Source organism: Halyomorpha halys, unplaced genomic scaffold (assembly GCF_000696795.3).
Source record: "Halyomorpha halys isolate HHAL.00 unplaced genomic scaffold, Hhal_1.1 Scaffold310.1, whole genome shotgun sequence".
Lineage (NCBI taxonomy): Eukaryota > Metazoa > Arthropoda > Insecta > Hemiptera > Pentatomidae > Halyomorpha > Halyomorpha halys.
In genome coordinates, this window is record NW_027106339.1 from 1192240 (window position 1) to 1208379 (window position 16140).

Sequence of the window (16140 nt, forward strand, 5' to 3'; positions counted from 1 at the left end):
TATAATTTTCACTACAGCCTCAATAATTATAATTAATTGAATCAATGAATCGGAATATTTTCCTAGCCCATGGCGAATGTTACATGACACTAATTTTTTACTCATTTTTTTTGTTTGTTAATTTTCGAATTTAATCATTCCATAACAATTTATTGTTTACGTTACATAATGAAAAATCTGTTGTTTTTCAAGAATTTAATTCGTCTTCTTTTACATTACACATTTTATTTATAATATAAATTTTACTAATACTTTTTATATCAAAACCATGAATATCTCTCTTTTTTTTAATATGCTTCTAATCGAAATAGAGAAGTTAATGTAAATTTGAAGTTCAGTTGAAATTTTATAAAGTTATTAGGATTCTAATTCATCATGCCATTTTGTGACTTCTTGATGGTTTTTTCATGTTTGTTTTTTCGACTTGATTTCGACATTTTATTATCCACTTTTGAACTTAATTTTATTAGAATAATTACATTAATATTATAATAAGCAACGATTATGTGAAAGTATAAACTTATTTTGAGGCTGGGACTAAAAGAGTAATGTACTCGAGTAAGTACTCTACTCGACACAGTGAGGGGCGGGGATGTGACGTCACGGCCGTCTTGGCAACCAACTCCTGTTGACACAACACACCATTGATTCAGAACATGGCCTCTGTCATCTCGATATATATCTATGTCTCCTATATCGAAAGCAGTCTCTCTAGTGATGTCTATATCTCATGTTAATAGGTTTTTCTATATCGACTTCGTACGTTACCATTTTCAGTATACATACACCATTGATTAAAAATAAATTGATAAGATGTTAGTATTTATCATATTTAAAAAAAAAATGGTATTTTGAAGATATTAATCAAGTACTTCTCACTTTCTACTGAACTCTTATTAAAATAATTATAATCAGTATCATTCCCTTTAACTTTTGTTTTTCTTTAAACCAGTTTTTAATTTACCCATTAAATATTTTGTGGCACAACATTTTCTTTAAGACGATTTGGATCTTAGTTCATAATTGTAAAAAATATCTGTAATTCAAAACCAATTTATGAAAGTTGTGGAAGATTTGTGATGAAACACCAGAGGAAGGTCTGTCTTCCTCTTAATTTCCTTTTTTTTTCTCTGTACTCCCTCATTTTCTCTTCCGGAAATTTCATTTGCTAGAAAATCTCCTCTAATCTGGTTAAATAATTATCTTTAGTTCAAGGTTAAGGATTAGTTGCTTAAAATCTATGAGAAAAATCATTTTTATTTAGATGTATCCAGAACATATATTTTCGCATAGAAAAGTGAAAGTAGCTGGTGGAATTGGATACAATTTATATTGCTACATTTATACACCAATTCCCGACTTTTCTCTAAGTCTTGAGCCCAACGTTAGTAACCGTTTTTGAATATGAGTTAAGCAAATACATCTTACTTGGGTATGCTAAATTAGTGTAGAATATTTGATAAAATTATTGATATATCATTTTGACACGAATTCCCAGCTTTACTCCCAATTTAGCCCAAATAGGACTAGCCTTTTTCGCTTTATAGATATGCCAAGGAAAAAACGTTTGGCGAATGCGTAAGCAAAATCTGGGGATAGAATTTATTGAAACTAGTGAGGGTCTATCAAGATACCAATCCCCACAATCCCTGAGAAATTTGAAGGTGTTTTGCGCCTTACTTGGATTACAGGCCGACAGTATTCGATTAAAAAGATTTTTTTGTTATTTTCTGCTTAAATAGAAAGCTTCCTTACCTTTGGTTAATGAGACAGTAAAATGTGAAAATCACAAAAGCTAAATAATACATGTTCAGTTTTTTTACCATTTCTCTGCAAAATGACTAGAACCAGTCAACCTACACATATTCTGATTTACTTATATTAACATTAGACAAACGTGGTAAAAGTTGATTTTGAGCAAACTTTGCATTTTAGCAGGACCAAGAACATTAATAAAGTTTCATCGGAAATGGTATCTTCTTTTTTATTATTTTTTAATATCTATACTTACTAGGACTCTTAGATATTCGATAATATGGATGATATTGATAAATAATCAATGACCAATTCCCAATATTTTTCTTTCTTCTAGATAGTAAATGACCTAAATTAACGATATCTGCAATTATCAATACAAATATTCATCTAATCTAATATTTTCATATATATATCGTTATATTTTTACTGAGAATATCGATTGATATTCGTGATATCTGGAAAGTTTTAATTTATGATTAAACTATAGATCAGATTTGTTTTAAATATATTTTGAGAAAAAAAAATTAAAACATCCAATCCAGGGAGAGTTCCTACAAAACTTTTCAATACTGCCGACTATATTAAAGTCTGATGCTAGATCGATCCAGTATATCAAGATCTGATTCAGTGCTATCTTCCCATCTACAACATGTTTTAATCTTTACGTGTAACCAACTCACTTTCGTTTCCCTAACACTTTAATGATTCATACAAATCGTCGTTCCAATGCCAAAGTATCTGAAAAATTCTGGAAGCATTATATTTGGATTAAGGTTGCAGAATTAAAATAGCAACTGATTAGAAATTTCAACATAAGTCGATTGATCATTTTGTATATTCAATTAGCCAAATCACGTATTCAATTAGGTTATTTTTGCATTAGGAAGAGAATATAAAACCAGGTTAAAATGTAACCAAATCCGACAATGCAAAATAGCTGAATTAACCATTTGGACTATGCAAGGATGACTTCCCAATTCATGAAGTTGAGATCCCAGTTTCAATCTTTGTGACGTCACTAACAATTTGATAGGGTTTAAGTGAAGCAGTTCTTTGTTCTTCATTTTCGAATTCCTTAAATAAATTTTATAATAAACGAATTTATATCAATAATTTATGACGCTGAAATGAAATCTGGGACATAATTATAACGATTCCTGACTATGCAATGAATTCTCCTAATGTCATTAAAAGTTTCAAAAAATATTTTCATCGTGCAAGCGTTGTAATCTATGTAATACTGAGACTTGCACACAGGCTCATTTATTTACACATACCAAACTAAAAATAATAAAACAATATATAATAGGCAAGAGATAAAATATTGCCTCACACCTCTCGCTGAACCGGGCGAACTAATTGGCTGTTCAAATCCCAAAGAGCCAATAAACAAGCAGTTTAAAAACTTTCTCCTCCTCACTCCCGCTCAGCTAATGTGACCACAACAAATCACTTATGACGTTTAAAGTCTGTTTATTGTTCGGAGGCTCTTTGTTATTATTTACGGCCAATTAAAATAAGCCCTGAGAACTTTAATGCATTGTGACTTAGAAAGCGCTAGGAATCTGTGCAATGAGTTTCTGTTATAATTTGTTTATACAAATTTTATTTGCTGCTACGAATCATTCAATTAAAGGATTCATTCAAAGGTTTTAAATTATATAAGTCGAAGAGAAGAAAATTAACAAATGTAGGAAAAATCACGATAATTGCGAAGTAGAATTGGTTATTTAGCTATTCATTTGTTTATTAAAATTGATATTCACAATACGATGACATATAATTTATACATTTTTCTCTGAGATAAAACTAAATTTGACTGTTCTGTCATTCCGATTTTGAGTAGTAAAGGTATGCTTTGAACTTTGCACATTAGGGTAATCACTAAACACCCTCTAAAAATGTTATAAGATTTCTTGAAACATTTTGGGGATAGTAAAGACACAAAGTAATTTTTTTTTACTTAATTAACATACTATAAATTTTAGTGCTTGAGAACTATTGCCAAAGTACTGGTTAGAAATAAACTTTTACGCTGAAATCGTTTTGTTATATTTTGCAGCTAGATAATTCTGATAATAATGTTATAATTCTGTTCAAGAAAATAATTTCAGTCTAAATACTATTCAAAGTAATCATCCTTTGTGGATATCTTAAACAGATGATCGACTGTTCGTGAGAGGGTAAATAGGAGTTAAAAACTACTGTCATGTTAACAAGTTAGTAATTTTCAGAGCTTTTCGGTGCCCAAGTACTAATTTACGCATTGTAGTAACTCAAAATAATTCATTAGCATTATTTAGAACGGTAAATTTTCTGGACGAGGGAGATTAGGAATATTTCATTACCACATTAACATTTAACAATTATATTAACACTGACTTAAAATCTAATAGATACATAACAGCCATTTGAGGATTGGTTTGTTGAATTCTTTGTTGGCCTAATCTCACTACATCTGGATTAATCTCATTTCATTTACCTGTAGTGGTTCTTATTTTTACTGAAAATAAATGCATATATAGTTACTTTTTCCTTCTTACTAATTTTATGTATTTTGTTTTTATTAAAAGGGAAAATCCATTTTCATTGTAAGATATTATTATCGGATCAAGGATATCAAGAATAGTACTGAAACCACACATTCATAGCATATCTTGATTTTTAAAATTAAATTTACAGGCCAAAAAAAAGTACACAAAAATATGTGTTACAGTAGCTGAGACGAAACCTAAGGCTTAAAATTTCCACTGCCCAGGGTAACTCTCGAAGTATTTTCCAATCAAATCACAATTGCTACCCTAATTAACATGAAGGTACATTATTATCTTTTTATCTTCCTGCCCCGGCCATAGACACTTCCTTCGGGCGCCTCTCTGTCGGCTTCGTAGTATGAAAGATGACATTTCTTTTTTTATAACATATTAATATTATTCATATTTTTCCATACTGACCAAAAATATTGTGATCGTAAAGCTGAATAAATGGTTTATTTGATAAAACTTTATAATAATGCTGGGAATTATTATAAAGTTTTATCAAGTGATGAGCTCGATTAATACTCGCTACAGTGTCGTAAGAAAGACGTGCATCACTTGATAAAACTTTATAATAATTATTTTCAGGATATTAACTGTAACACATTTCTTGATTTTTTATTCCGTTTTTACATAACGTTTCGGCTCTTCTGCCTATTATCCAGTTCTTATAACTAATTTTTGGACATTTTCCATTAAATATTAAAAATGATTTTATTAATCAGTTTATTTTTTTTATCTTTCATTTGTGCTGTTTTAAAATAAATAATATTTGCCATTTTAAATGCACTTCTTTCATTTTATGTCCACTTAATTCTCCAGATTTCAGTGAAAATAAATATAATATAGTTATTTTTATGGTTTTTTTCAGTCATTTTTATAATAACTGATTTAGTTTAATTTTTTATGATTGAAATTTTAATACTAAAAATAACATTTTCATTTACAATAAAACGTTTAGTAGATGATTGATATTGATAAGGGAGAGGTCAATATTTTCCCTGAATATCAACCTGATCTAATAATTAAATTAGAATTACATTAAAGAGAAAAGCTGTTATTAACTTATTATTTGAATTTTTTTTTTAAAAGTAAAAGGGAGAAAAATAATATAGTAAAGGCCAAAATCTCGTATTTAAATCTAGACGTAAGATATTTTGCGGATACACTTTTGAATAAAATATGTTATAGATTGAATTTAAAAAATAAAAATATAAAATTTTAATACAATTATTTAAAACATGTCATTATTTCTTTATTCCTCGTGTTCATGTAAATAAACACAGGAAAAGAATAAATTCCTCGTTATAGGGTGCCTTTAAATATTATTCTAGGTAAACAATGAAATTATATGTTGGCACAATTGTAAGTTGTCAGGTCAGGCAATAGGGGCATAAACCCGAAAACAATATGTTTGACGTAGGTAGTTAAGCAGTACACTATATGCTAATTGTAAACATTTTCGTCCACAACTATTGATTTTTTTTAAGCATAAAGGACTGGGTCAGTTTAGAAAGATTTAGACAGTTCATTCGGAATGAAAGTATACATAAGTAATATTGGTATTGCCATCTCAATTTTAAAAAAATGGAGGTAATTCGATATAATTAATATGATCAATAAGGATGGGCTGTCTTATGAGATAGAAATGTCAAAATACTTACATAAAGTTGTATTTATTTTTATATTAATATGTGATGAAAGCATTTAAAATTTTACCATATATAAAAAAATATTACAAATACAAGTAAAAAAGCCTGAAATAACATAAAGTACTTGTAATTAGTTAAAGATGATTTAAAAAAATAAATATTTAAGAGTAATGGATATTTTAATTCACTATACTCTTCATTCTTATCAACAATTTTTTGATTTCTTCGAAAGTTTAGTTACAATATCGATTTATGTCAACTATTGTTCAATGTACAGTCTGTTTTTTCAGTAGACTTTACTAAAGACATATTATACACAATTGAGTCTTATGAATTGGTAAAATTTGAAATATAAAATTCAACAGTGGACGAAAAATTGTAGCCAAAACTTAAATTAAATTTAACGTCAGAATAAAACATTAAAATAACAAAAGTAATACTCAAAATTACATTGAAATTCTCAACTTTCAGTAAATCACATGTTTATTTTAGGTTTCAAAGAAAATAATTGAGTACTATCTATGTTTCTAATTCTATATATGAATAATTTTTTCTTATATAAGAAAATAAAAGGAAAATTTAGACTAAAATATCCACTTAAGTGAAAAAAATTTAAAAATAGTGAAATACCTAAAAATATGTAAAATAAAGTGGAAAATATGGACTAAAACACATATTTACTTTTAATAAAAATATGTTGAAATGGTGCAATATTTAAGGATATGTAAAATTAAGTTGGTTTATTACAGAACTCAAACTGCCGCTTGGAAATATATAAATATAATATGTAAATACAAGACGCAGGGAAAAAAAATGCAAAAACATAAAAATTTCATCTCTAAAAATCAAAATCGTAAGAATAATTCTGGAATAAATGGGCTGTGACATCCAACACATATACTAACCTACCTACTATATTTTATTTCAGTTCTCTACAATGTTTTAGTTCTGAGCTACTCAGTTTAGACAGACCTCATTATAACACACTGAAATAATTTTATGATACTTATCATCTCGACTCTTTATAAAAAAGTTTTTCACGATAGAACAATCTAAAATTTCCATATAACTTTTATCGGATTTCCCAGTTTTCCGTGAGAGTTGGAATAACACATAATCGACCTATAAAAAATTTAAATTTACTAGTGATACGAGGAAGTATTTTAAAAAAATTTATTTTAAATAAAGAATTCGTTTTTCATTTAAATTTTTTTATGTGAATATGAATTTATATAATAATCTCGATTTGAGAAAATATATGACCGATCAATTTCAATAAGATGTTTTAATAAATAATACCTTCATCTTTTTTTTTTTAATTGTTTATTTATATCAAGAGCTATATAAATTGTTTGTATATACTCCTGAACTAGCAATTGTATAAGCAAAAGGGAAAAAAGATGTAGGTATTGGTAATGACCGGTTTTGTCAGATAATAGAGGGAGGTTTAGTTTAGGCCTGGCTGGAATTTTCGACAAGCAAAACACCCTCCAGTCACCGCTTTAAAGGATTATTTATGGAGGTGGAAGTTCCTAAGGGATGTATGGAAGTATAGATATTGTTTATGGTTTAATATTGAACACTATACCCGAGTTATATTTATAAAAACAGTATACAAGGTATTTAAAATCTACCAGAACTATAAATTAGAACTACAAATTCAGTTGTCTAGAGGTACACATTTGAGAATTTTTTTTTCTTTATAATAAATGAAAATAACATCAAAGCCAAAATGTTCGCCTTTTATAACCGGAAAAAAAATCCTTAAAAATAGAAAAAAAAATCATAAAAGATTAAATCCCTAGCAACAAGCTAATTAATGAAAAGAAATAATTTTGAAAATAGTATGTTTGTGATTTAAACTATTTTTTATCAATCAACTTTGTTGGGCAAAGATATAAGTCTAACTAACTGGTTTGAGAAATATATAATGTGATAAATCTTAAAGTACTATCTGAGTATCACTTTAAGTAGAAATTTCAGAACTAAAATGTTAGAATTAAATGTCAGAATTAAAAGTTTTTGTGTTTGAAAATAATGTGTCGAAATGTAGTACGGTATAGTGAGTGTTTGTCACAAACCAAGGCGTAAAAAGTTTCTAGCCATTGCAACAATTGTCAGAGCCACTGGCCTAGTATAAACTGTTTGATTTTTGCCATCATAATAACTATTACTACTTTAGCAGTACTAGGTCTGGCGTGGTAGTCCATAGAACATATAGTGACAATGAAGCGACTGTCAACTGTCAACTACCACATGTATACACCTTGACAGTATAGTATCCACCTCTCTCATGATAAAAGCAATCTGATAACATTAATAACGTTACGATATTACAGCTAAAGACGATGATATGATAAAAATCATATCATTATCATATATCGTTATGGTCTGATTGTTTCTTAACCTCAAATTAATTTTACCCTGTCTTCAACGACAGACAATTGTCACTATGCAAACGAGCCTTATAGGTTTATTTATGTTACACACATACCAATTTTAAACGAGTAATTTATTTTATATATATACTTATTTATAACGCAATTTTTGAAAGTGTTAAGAAAGTAGAATATAAACATAAATAATAATGCTTAGCAATTTCTTATAAAAATTGTTAATACATGATAAGTATTAAATTAAAGGTAATATAGCAAAAATTGTGCCACTAAACTAATGATAGTAAAAATGGATCAAAACAAAGAAGATGCTGCGGCAAAAAAAAGGCGAAAGGATATATAATAAAAAAAAGAAGTATCGAACCTTTGAGCCAGACCAAACAATTCATTTGACGATGAAGTTTTTATAACAACCACATAAAAATCTTGATGCCAGTTATTATCACATAAGGGCTTACAATCTTAGATAGTATCTAAAATATATGCTTGGAAAATATTATTATTTATTATATTTTTAAGAATCTTATATTTGTAAAGGATTATCTCTGTCAAAAGGTCTTTGAACTTCGTTTATTGCATATTTTAGTCTTGGAAAATATTTAGATTGATTTTTTTTCTGATGTGCCAGCTTGATAACTCTCCAGAAACTCGACAGATAATTATTTCAAGTGAAAAAAAAAATCAAAGAAAATACAAACGCCTGAAGATGACTTCTTCCCGTGACAGTCGATTTCACTTGCAAATTTCAAGTGTACCCTCGACGGATGGGTACATCAGAAATAACGAGAACGCAATTAAAAATGAAAAAAAAAAAAGAAAAAAAGAGCGCTCCACCAATCAGCTGAAGGAGGCCTTTGTCTCTGAGGTAATGGCAGCCTTTTTGATCCGACCCCCTCCCAATTATATTTCGTTATCTGGTTGCCAGGGTTACCCGGGCCTCAAAGCCCCGCCGACCCCTCCTATATTTCGCATCCGATCTCGGGATCAAAGGCCCTCACCTCCGCTGTCTATATATCTGTAGCTCGTGTTATCTCTCTCCCTCTTCGTCTCCCTTCGAGGCTATTCGGCATCATTTCTAGTCGAGGAGAAGTAGAGAACCGACGAAAGGATAATTGTAATTGCATTTAGCGAACAATCGATTCGTATTTGGCTTTTTGATAAATCAACCTCTAATTGGTCATCCTCCTTACCGTCCACCGCAAAAATGAAATATCGTATCTAAAATAATTATAGTCGACCTGGCGTTCCACATGCGGAGAGGGAAAACAAAATTTGTCTAATTTATCAATGAATTACGTCCTTAATGAAACAAGCAAAACCCTACACCGATGGAAATCGATGTTAATCTTTATTCATATCTTTAAATAGTGAATCGGAGGAGAAACATCTTCTGTTAATGACATAAGAGGTATGATGGAGAGTAGTACTACGAGGTACCTCCATCTGAGGTAATATTGATTATTAGGTGAGAAGATCCCTCATCCAGCTTCTCTTCAGCTTTCTACTTGCGCTTCATGGCTTGAGTGTGTAGCTATTTCATTTATCAGTGTTTAGGATATCCTTGTAATTTGAAATGGAGTGTCTTATGCCTCTGTTAGTACGTTAGAACTGCGAGGAATGTTTGGGAAATATAACAAGTAATGTAGAGTAGGTGAGACCTAATAGAAGATAACAGAACAACGATGAAAATAGATATAGATAATGATAATCGAAGATATCTGTCCCGTGTCGGACGAAGAAGTATTGTCTTGAGTTTAAAAAGAAGTCCCTTGTGACAAACACTGTACAAAAGTTCAGCATCGTCCACAAATAATCTAATTAATTTCTATATGTACAATTTATGACATATATAAGTCTTTGTGGAAGAACGTGGTGAAAGTAAGCCTGTACTTGCCGAAATTTATTATTAAATAAACTAAGAAAAGGAAAAACTATTTAATCAATTTCTGAGTGCATTAACACCAAGTAATTGGATTTGCTTGTGAGTAATATATTTTAACACAAAAAGCTGCCATTGCTTACATCTCTTTTGCACTAGACGGTGCACAGCTATAATAATATCTAATTTATAATATTTAATAGCTAACTTAATCCAATTTTATCACCACATTTTTGACATATAAGTATATGATATATATAAATCATATCAACGAATTTAGTATTTTTTACACTAAATTCTAGATTCAACCTTCAAAACCAGTACTTTTCCAACAAAATTCTAGAGAGTAATTTTTATGAACGTTTCTAAATTTAAATTTAATAGTGTTTTAACCCTTGTGGATCGCAATTATTCGTTTGTTTGCACTTTAGGCACTACCATGCTCTTCATCCGATTTTGATATGGCTTTTTATTAATTTTACAAGATTTTTCTGGAAAGGACGTACCCTATTTAGGTTTTTTCGTTAAAAAAACAATTTTCAAAACTCTTATGTTAATAACATTTTCAAAATGTTAACACAACCGTTGGATAGCTGATATTTTAACCTATATAAGAAAAAAATATATTTAATGCATTTATAAAAGCGAAATATTACTTTCGAATAAAGAAAAACTTTTCAAATGTTTTATTTTATATTTCCGATTTTGATTTGTCTCTAAAGGTCCGGTTTGTGTCCTTTGATGCAGAGTATAGAGCCCTAAATTACTTCCAAGTTTAGTGTAGATTAGTGGATTCGTGTTGAAGCTATTTCTATTTCATTACTATATATTGTTATAATATAATGTATAATATTTACCGCTATAACTAAAATTACTTATGGGAACTGTACATAACTAAACACATCAATTAATATCCAACTTCGAAATTTATTCAATTAATCTATCTACATTCCTAAATCTAGCAATTTCGAAGCATTGCCTAGTCTGCTGGTAGTAAATGAAACCCACAAAGAATGGTTAGTCAGCTAATAGCATCACTTATTGCCACATTCTCCTCACAGCATAGTATTTTTTCCCCTATGATCTTCCAAGCAGCGGATCTAACTCAAACATTCCAAACCAAAAAAACATGACTTATAACGCCTTAAGATGTCCGCCACGAAGGAAATACTGGTTGAAAAAAAAGTAAAAAGGGTTGTAAAATTAAAACAAAAACAGATAGGTTCATGAAGTAGGTATGATTATTTATTACCGTGCCTTACAAAGTGGGCTATCGAAGGTAATTTTGATGGGACCAATCGGTCTACTAAATCACAGAGAGGCAGTTGATTGGCGGGTGATGTGCTAGTGGGAGTGGACAAATTACAGGTCTTCCTCCGGAACGGCTTCTTGTACCGCCGCTCAAGGATGGTTCAAGAAAAAGGAGAAGGAATCTAGAGTTATTTAGTAGCCAAAAAAATCATAAAAGGATACATATGTAAGTATTCAGCCACTTAATAGTTATACTATAGGACCCCCAATTTTGAAGCAAATTTGGTACATTAATGTAAATGTAAAATTTTCGATTCCGAAAATATACAGTGAACTCTCGCTAATCCGAACTAATTAAAACCAAGAGAGTTGGAATTAACGAAAAATTGGGATTACCGAACTGGAAGAAAAGGCCGCTTCACAAATAAAAATCAATTAAAAAACAGAAATTATAAATGTATTTACATAAAAATATTTTTACAATAATTAATGATTGTTCAGTAATTTGTTTGTTTACTGATTTCTAAAGAAACAATAGGAAATCAAAATATTTTTTATCAAAGCCACCACATCTGCTTCAGCAATAATGTCTAAAAATTCAAACAAGAACAAAACAACTGCCTTAAATATGTTTGAATGCACTGAAGATTAATTTAATGTTAAAGGTTATTCATATTTACCGAAAAAAAAATTGAGGAAATAAATACGCTTCCAAATTTTAATCCATTGATTAGATTTTATTTGGTATTTTTAACTATATTATTTAAGTCAGAGCAAGGTATTGATAATATGGTTTAGATTTATAATTGGAGAAGATGGTAGGGTGATGCGGTCAGTAAAAAAAATATTTATTTGTGTTATTATATATTATGTATCTAATTGTTTAATTACGTTCTTTTTACAGACCGTCCCCTCCTCCCCCCCCCCGACCATCTTCAATTTATACGGTGGTTCGGATTATAGAATGTTCCAGATTAACGAGGTTCAGATTAGTGAGGAGTCCACTATATATTTTTTGTTATCCATGAACTGAAAGCTTCCCTTTTGTAGGAGGAATAAAAAAATCGATGTCTTTAGAATCAAAAATGTTTACTCATATTTTACATGTTAATTATTAAAAAACAATTTTTTTCCGTTTTTATCAATTTATAGTCAAATTTTCTTTCTGTTAGAATCGGTAAAAATGTAAATCCGACTTTGATGAAATGTCAAGGATTGTGCGGTTTTTTGCCTAGTTAGTTCCCTATCGATTTTATCACATTTCTATCAACTACTTTTCACTAGGCATAAGTGAACGTACTTAATTACTAAATTAACTTACGTACAAATTTTATTGAATTCCAACTACTTTTTTTATACCTACGTGTTTTAAATACGATTCCGCATGTATAATTTACTAGCACAAATGAAATGATGTTCTTCAGGCCTAGTTAGAACGCAATTAAGCTGTAGCATTTCCAGAAAATTTGATACCCAGAAGAAGATGAGGGGCGATGAAAAACTATAATAGAAAAAATGTATTCTTAAATAAAGATACATGGGTAATTATATACCTGCCTTCTTGTTTGAAATTATGGTAATGTCATCGGTGGAATTTTGTATTTATTTTTTTTTAAAACTGTCCTTTTTTTTATATAGTTGTTCCTGTATTAAATGTCATTAAATGAAGGGAGAGATAGTTTACCTTAGATATACTTCAGATCTACCAAACCAATTTGAGATATGGTATTAAATGAAGTTTAGCAGAACACATTTTTCTCTTCCAAAAGTCTTTATTATAATAACTAAAAAAATACCCTGCAGAGAGCTACTATTGCAAACCCTGTGTTATAAAATTTAAATTGATTTTTATTGTTTGTTCAAGAATTTAATTTTAATTCATCCGATTTAATACCGCTAAAATGTAATTTAATTTTAAAATTGGATGCTTTATAAAGCATTCGTGCCATAAAATTAGTGCCAATTAGAATTGTGATTAAGTTTATAAATATCGATTAATAATTCATTTCAAATAGATATTCAGCACAATGATGATAATTTTACCCATAATGGATATATACTTGTAGATATGAAGCAGTTGGTTGGTCGACATACGCGTGTATCCCGTCCGCGAAACGTCACCACTAATGCTGTATTCGTGTAAGCTCGTCACAGTGATGCAATTATATTGGACAGTGGTCAGCTCCTGATGACAGTGATGGCTGTGTCTTCTGACATCTTGGCGGACAGGATGAAACTGTAATGTAAGATTTATGTAGAACCTATAATATTTAGCTTAAATTAATAATAATAATAATAATAACGCTTTTTAAAGTCCATGTTACTTCAAAAAATCACATTTTATTCTCACAAATATTCATTTTAAATTTTCTGTTTTAAGCACTGTATTTAATTAAATAAAATACTTTTTTCATGAAATATGTACATTAAGTAAGGTAGATTCTAAAAATTTTTGAATAATTATCATGGTTTATCCCGCTCAGTTGAAGGAAAATTTCTGTTTACTTAATTTGCTAAGGAGACAAAACTTTTTATCAATTTTATCAAATTGTTGAGAATTCTATCTAAATCTATTATATATGACCCACAAACTTTTTTTTATGCTCAATTGTTATAAATATACTTATTATTCATTTAATTATTATAGCAATCATCAGGAGATCAATCACTAAAAAAATACATCCCGTATTGGAAATAATAGTTATCTCATCTACCTCTTTTTACCATTATCTTGATGTAGGGTGGTGGTAAATGTTATTTAATTATATTTTTTACAAACTAATTTTAAATTTTGTTGTAGTTTCTTATTTCAAGGTTGTTTTAGCTTTAGAATGCTTTATCAACGAAATTAAGATAGGTCTATTGTTCCATTACATTTCATTGTACATTAACAGGTTTTGACTGCTCGTCCAGGTTTTTTTTTTAGCTATGTATGTAATATATTATAGTCATGCATACGTTTTCACTCAGTGTTAATAAAACTAGGTTATGTTACTTCCATAGCTCCACATGAAAAAAAACAGAAGATATTTGCATACAAAGACAACTTGACCAGCAGACACTATGATTAATAAATATTGATTAATAAATTTGTTGCCAGTCTTAAAAATTGTGATTGAAAAGTTTGTATTTTCTGAATCTGTGTCTTTTTAGCAGGTCCATATGGGTTTTAGTAAATAATTGTATACGTTAAGTTTCTGTCTGAGCGATAATTTGGGACATCTGTGTAGTATAATTGTCTCAATCGGAAACATAGCGTTTTACGTTTTGTCTTGACGTAGTGTCGTCTGTATACGTTTTAGTTAGTATGTTGTCGTTTGTGAATATGAGGTACAGAAGTGGGGCCAGGATAGACAATTGAGGGACACCTGCAAATATTGGTTTCATTGATGAGTTCACTGAGCTTTGTCTGACAGAAAAGAGACGGCCATGAAGAAATGATTGTGAAATTAAATGGTATGTGCTTAGGATATTTGGAATAAGTTCTGAGAAGGAAAATATGTTCTGCTAGTTTTATCAAAACTGTTTTAGTAGTTTTTGCGCTTTAGTCTATGTAGGAAACCACGTTTTAGGCTATTGCATACTATATACCCAATGTGGTGCACAGGCATAAGTGACCAAATCCTACAAAACAATAAAAGAAGCAAAATTCGGCCCAATCGTTCATGATATATGATATTTATTTTTTTCTATTGATGCTTTAGAATAATGATTCAAAAATCCTTCATAATTTTCCTCGGTCTTCACATATGGCTGAGATATGGAAGTATTACAAGTGTCTATGAACATTGCATTGGATGTATGAAACAAATAGGAATTACTGACGATTTCCAAGGATTATAGTGAGGTTACCTGTGATTCTGAGGCTAAATTACGAAAAACCGCCCCAATAACTTTGGAGCAAAGCCGCGGACTGAAGGATATTATTGCTATCCAATTTTATTTATTTTTTATATTACGTAAAAAAACCATTAAATATGGAGAAAATATTAACTTTTTTTCTTATCCAAATCCAAGAAAGGTTCTTCATTGAAAATAAATAAAAAAACTAAATCGGATTGTGCTTGTTCAAATATTTATGCAATGAAAGTTCATTTTAATTTTATTAATTTATTTTTTCTTTCATATCCAAAATACTCATGTACGAAGTTACTTTATAGTTACGTTGGCTTATTTACATTACCTGTTCTTGTCGGTGTTCCCTGAAAGCTTATTTATGCTAAATCTTTTATTTAAATAAATAAATAACTTGAACTCTGAATTATTTTTAAAAAAACTAACTGAATTATTTTTAAAAAAATATTTAAACGAGTATTTTTATTTTTTTATTTTCAACTAAATATATTTAAAGAGATATTTTACCTTTACTTTGAATTCATAGATTAAACAAATAATATCCAGATATTAATGAAGAAAAGAAAAAAGGCTTTTTCTGTTCAAACTGGTCAACCTCAAGTATATACAAACATAAGATAATTCTTCCCTCTATTTGTTCACTCATTAACTTGAAGTAATAATACTTAACCGAGAAGTAATAGCACTGATGCTATGAATGGTTTAACCGTGACGTAACTAATTGAATGTTTTAGGGAGCCCAGGGAAATGCCTGGGGGTAGCGAGCGATTCCCCCTTCATGGAGATACTTATCTGAATATTGAAAGCAATAC

The 16140-nt window shown here is 29.5% G+C and overlaps 1 long non-coding RNA gene across 1 annotated transcript in view; it reads left to right on the plus strand.

Annotated features, from left to right (window-relative positions):
- The window catches only part of LOC106681115 (uncharacterized), a 123595-nt gene extending 109891 nt beyond the window's left edge, over positions 1 to 13704 (plus strand). The window contains exon 5 of the long non-coding RNA XR_010842663.1: positions 13540 to 13704. This is a non-coding gene — a long non-coding RNA (uncharacterized lncRNA). The remainder of the gene's footprint in view (positions 1 to 13539) is intronic.
- The last annotated feature ends 2436 nt before the right edge of the window (positions 13705 to 16140 follow it).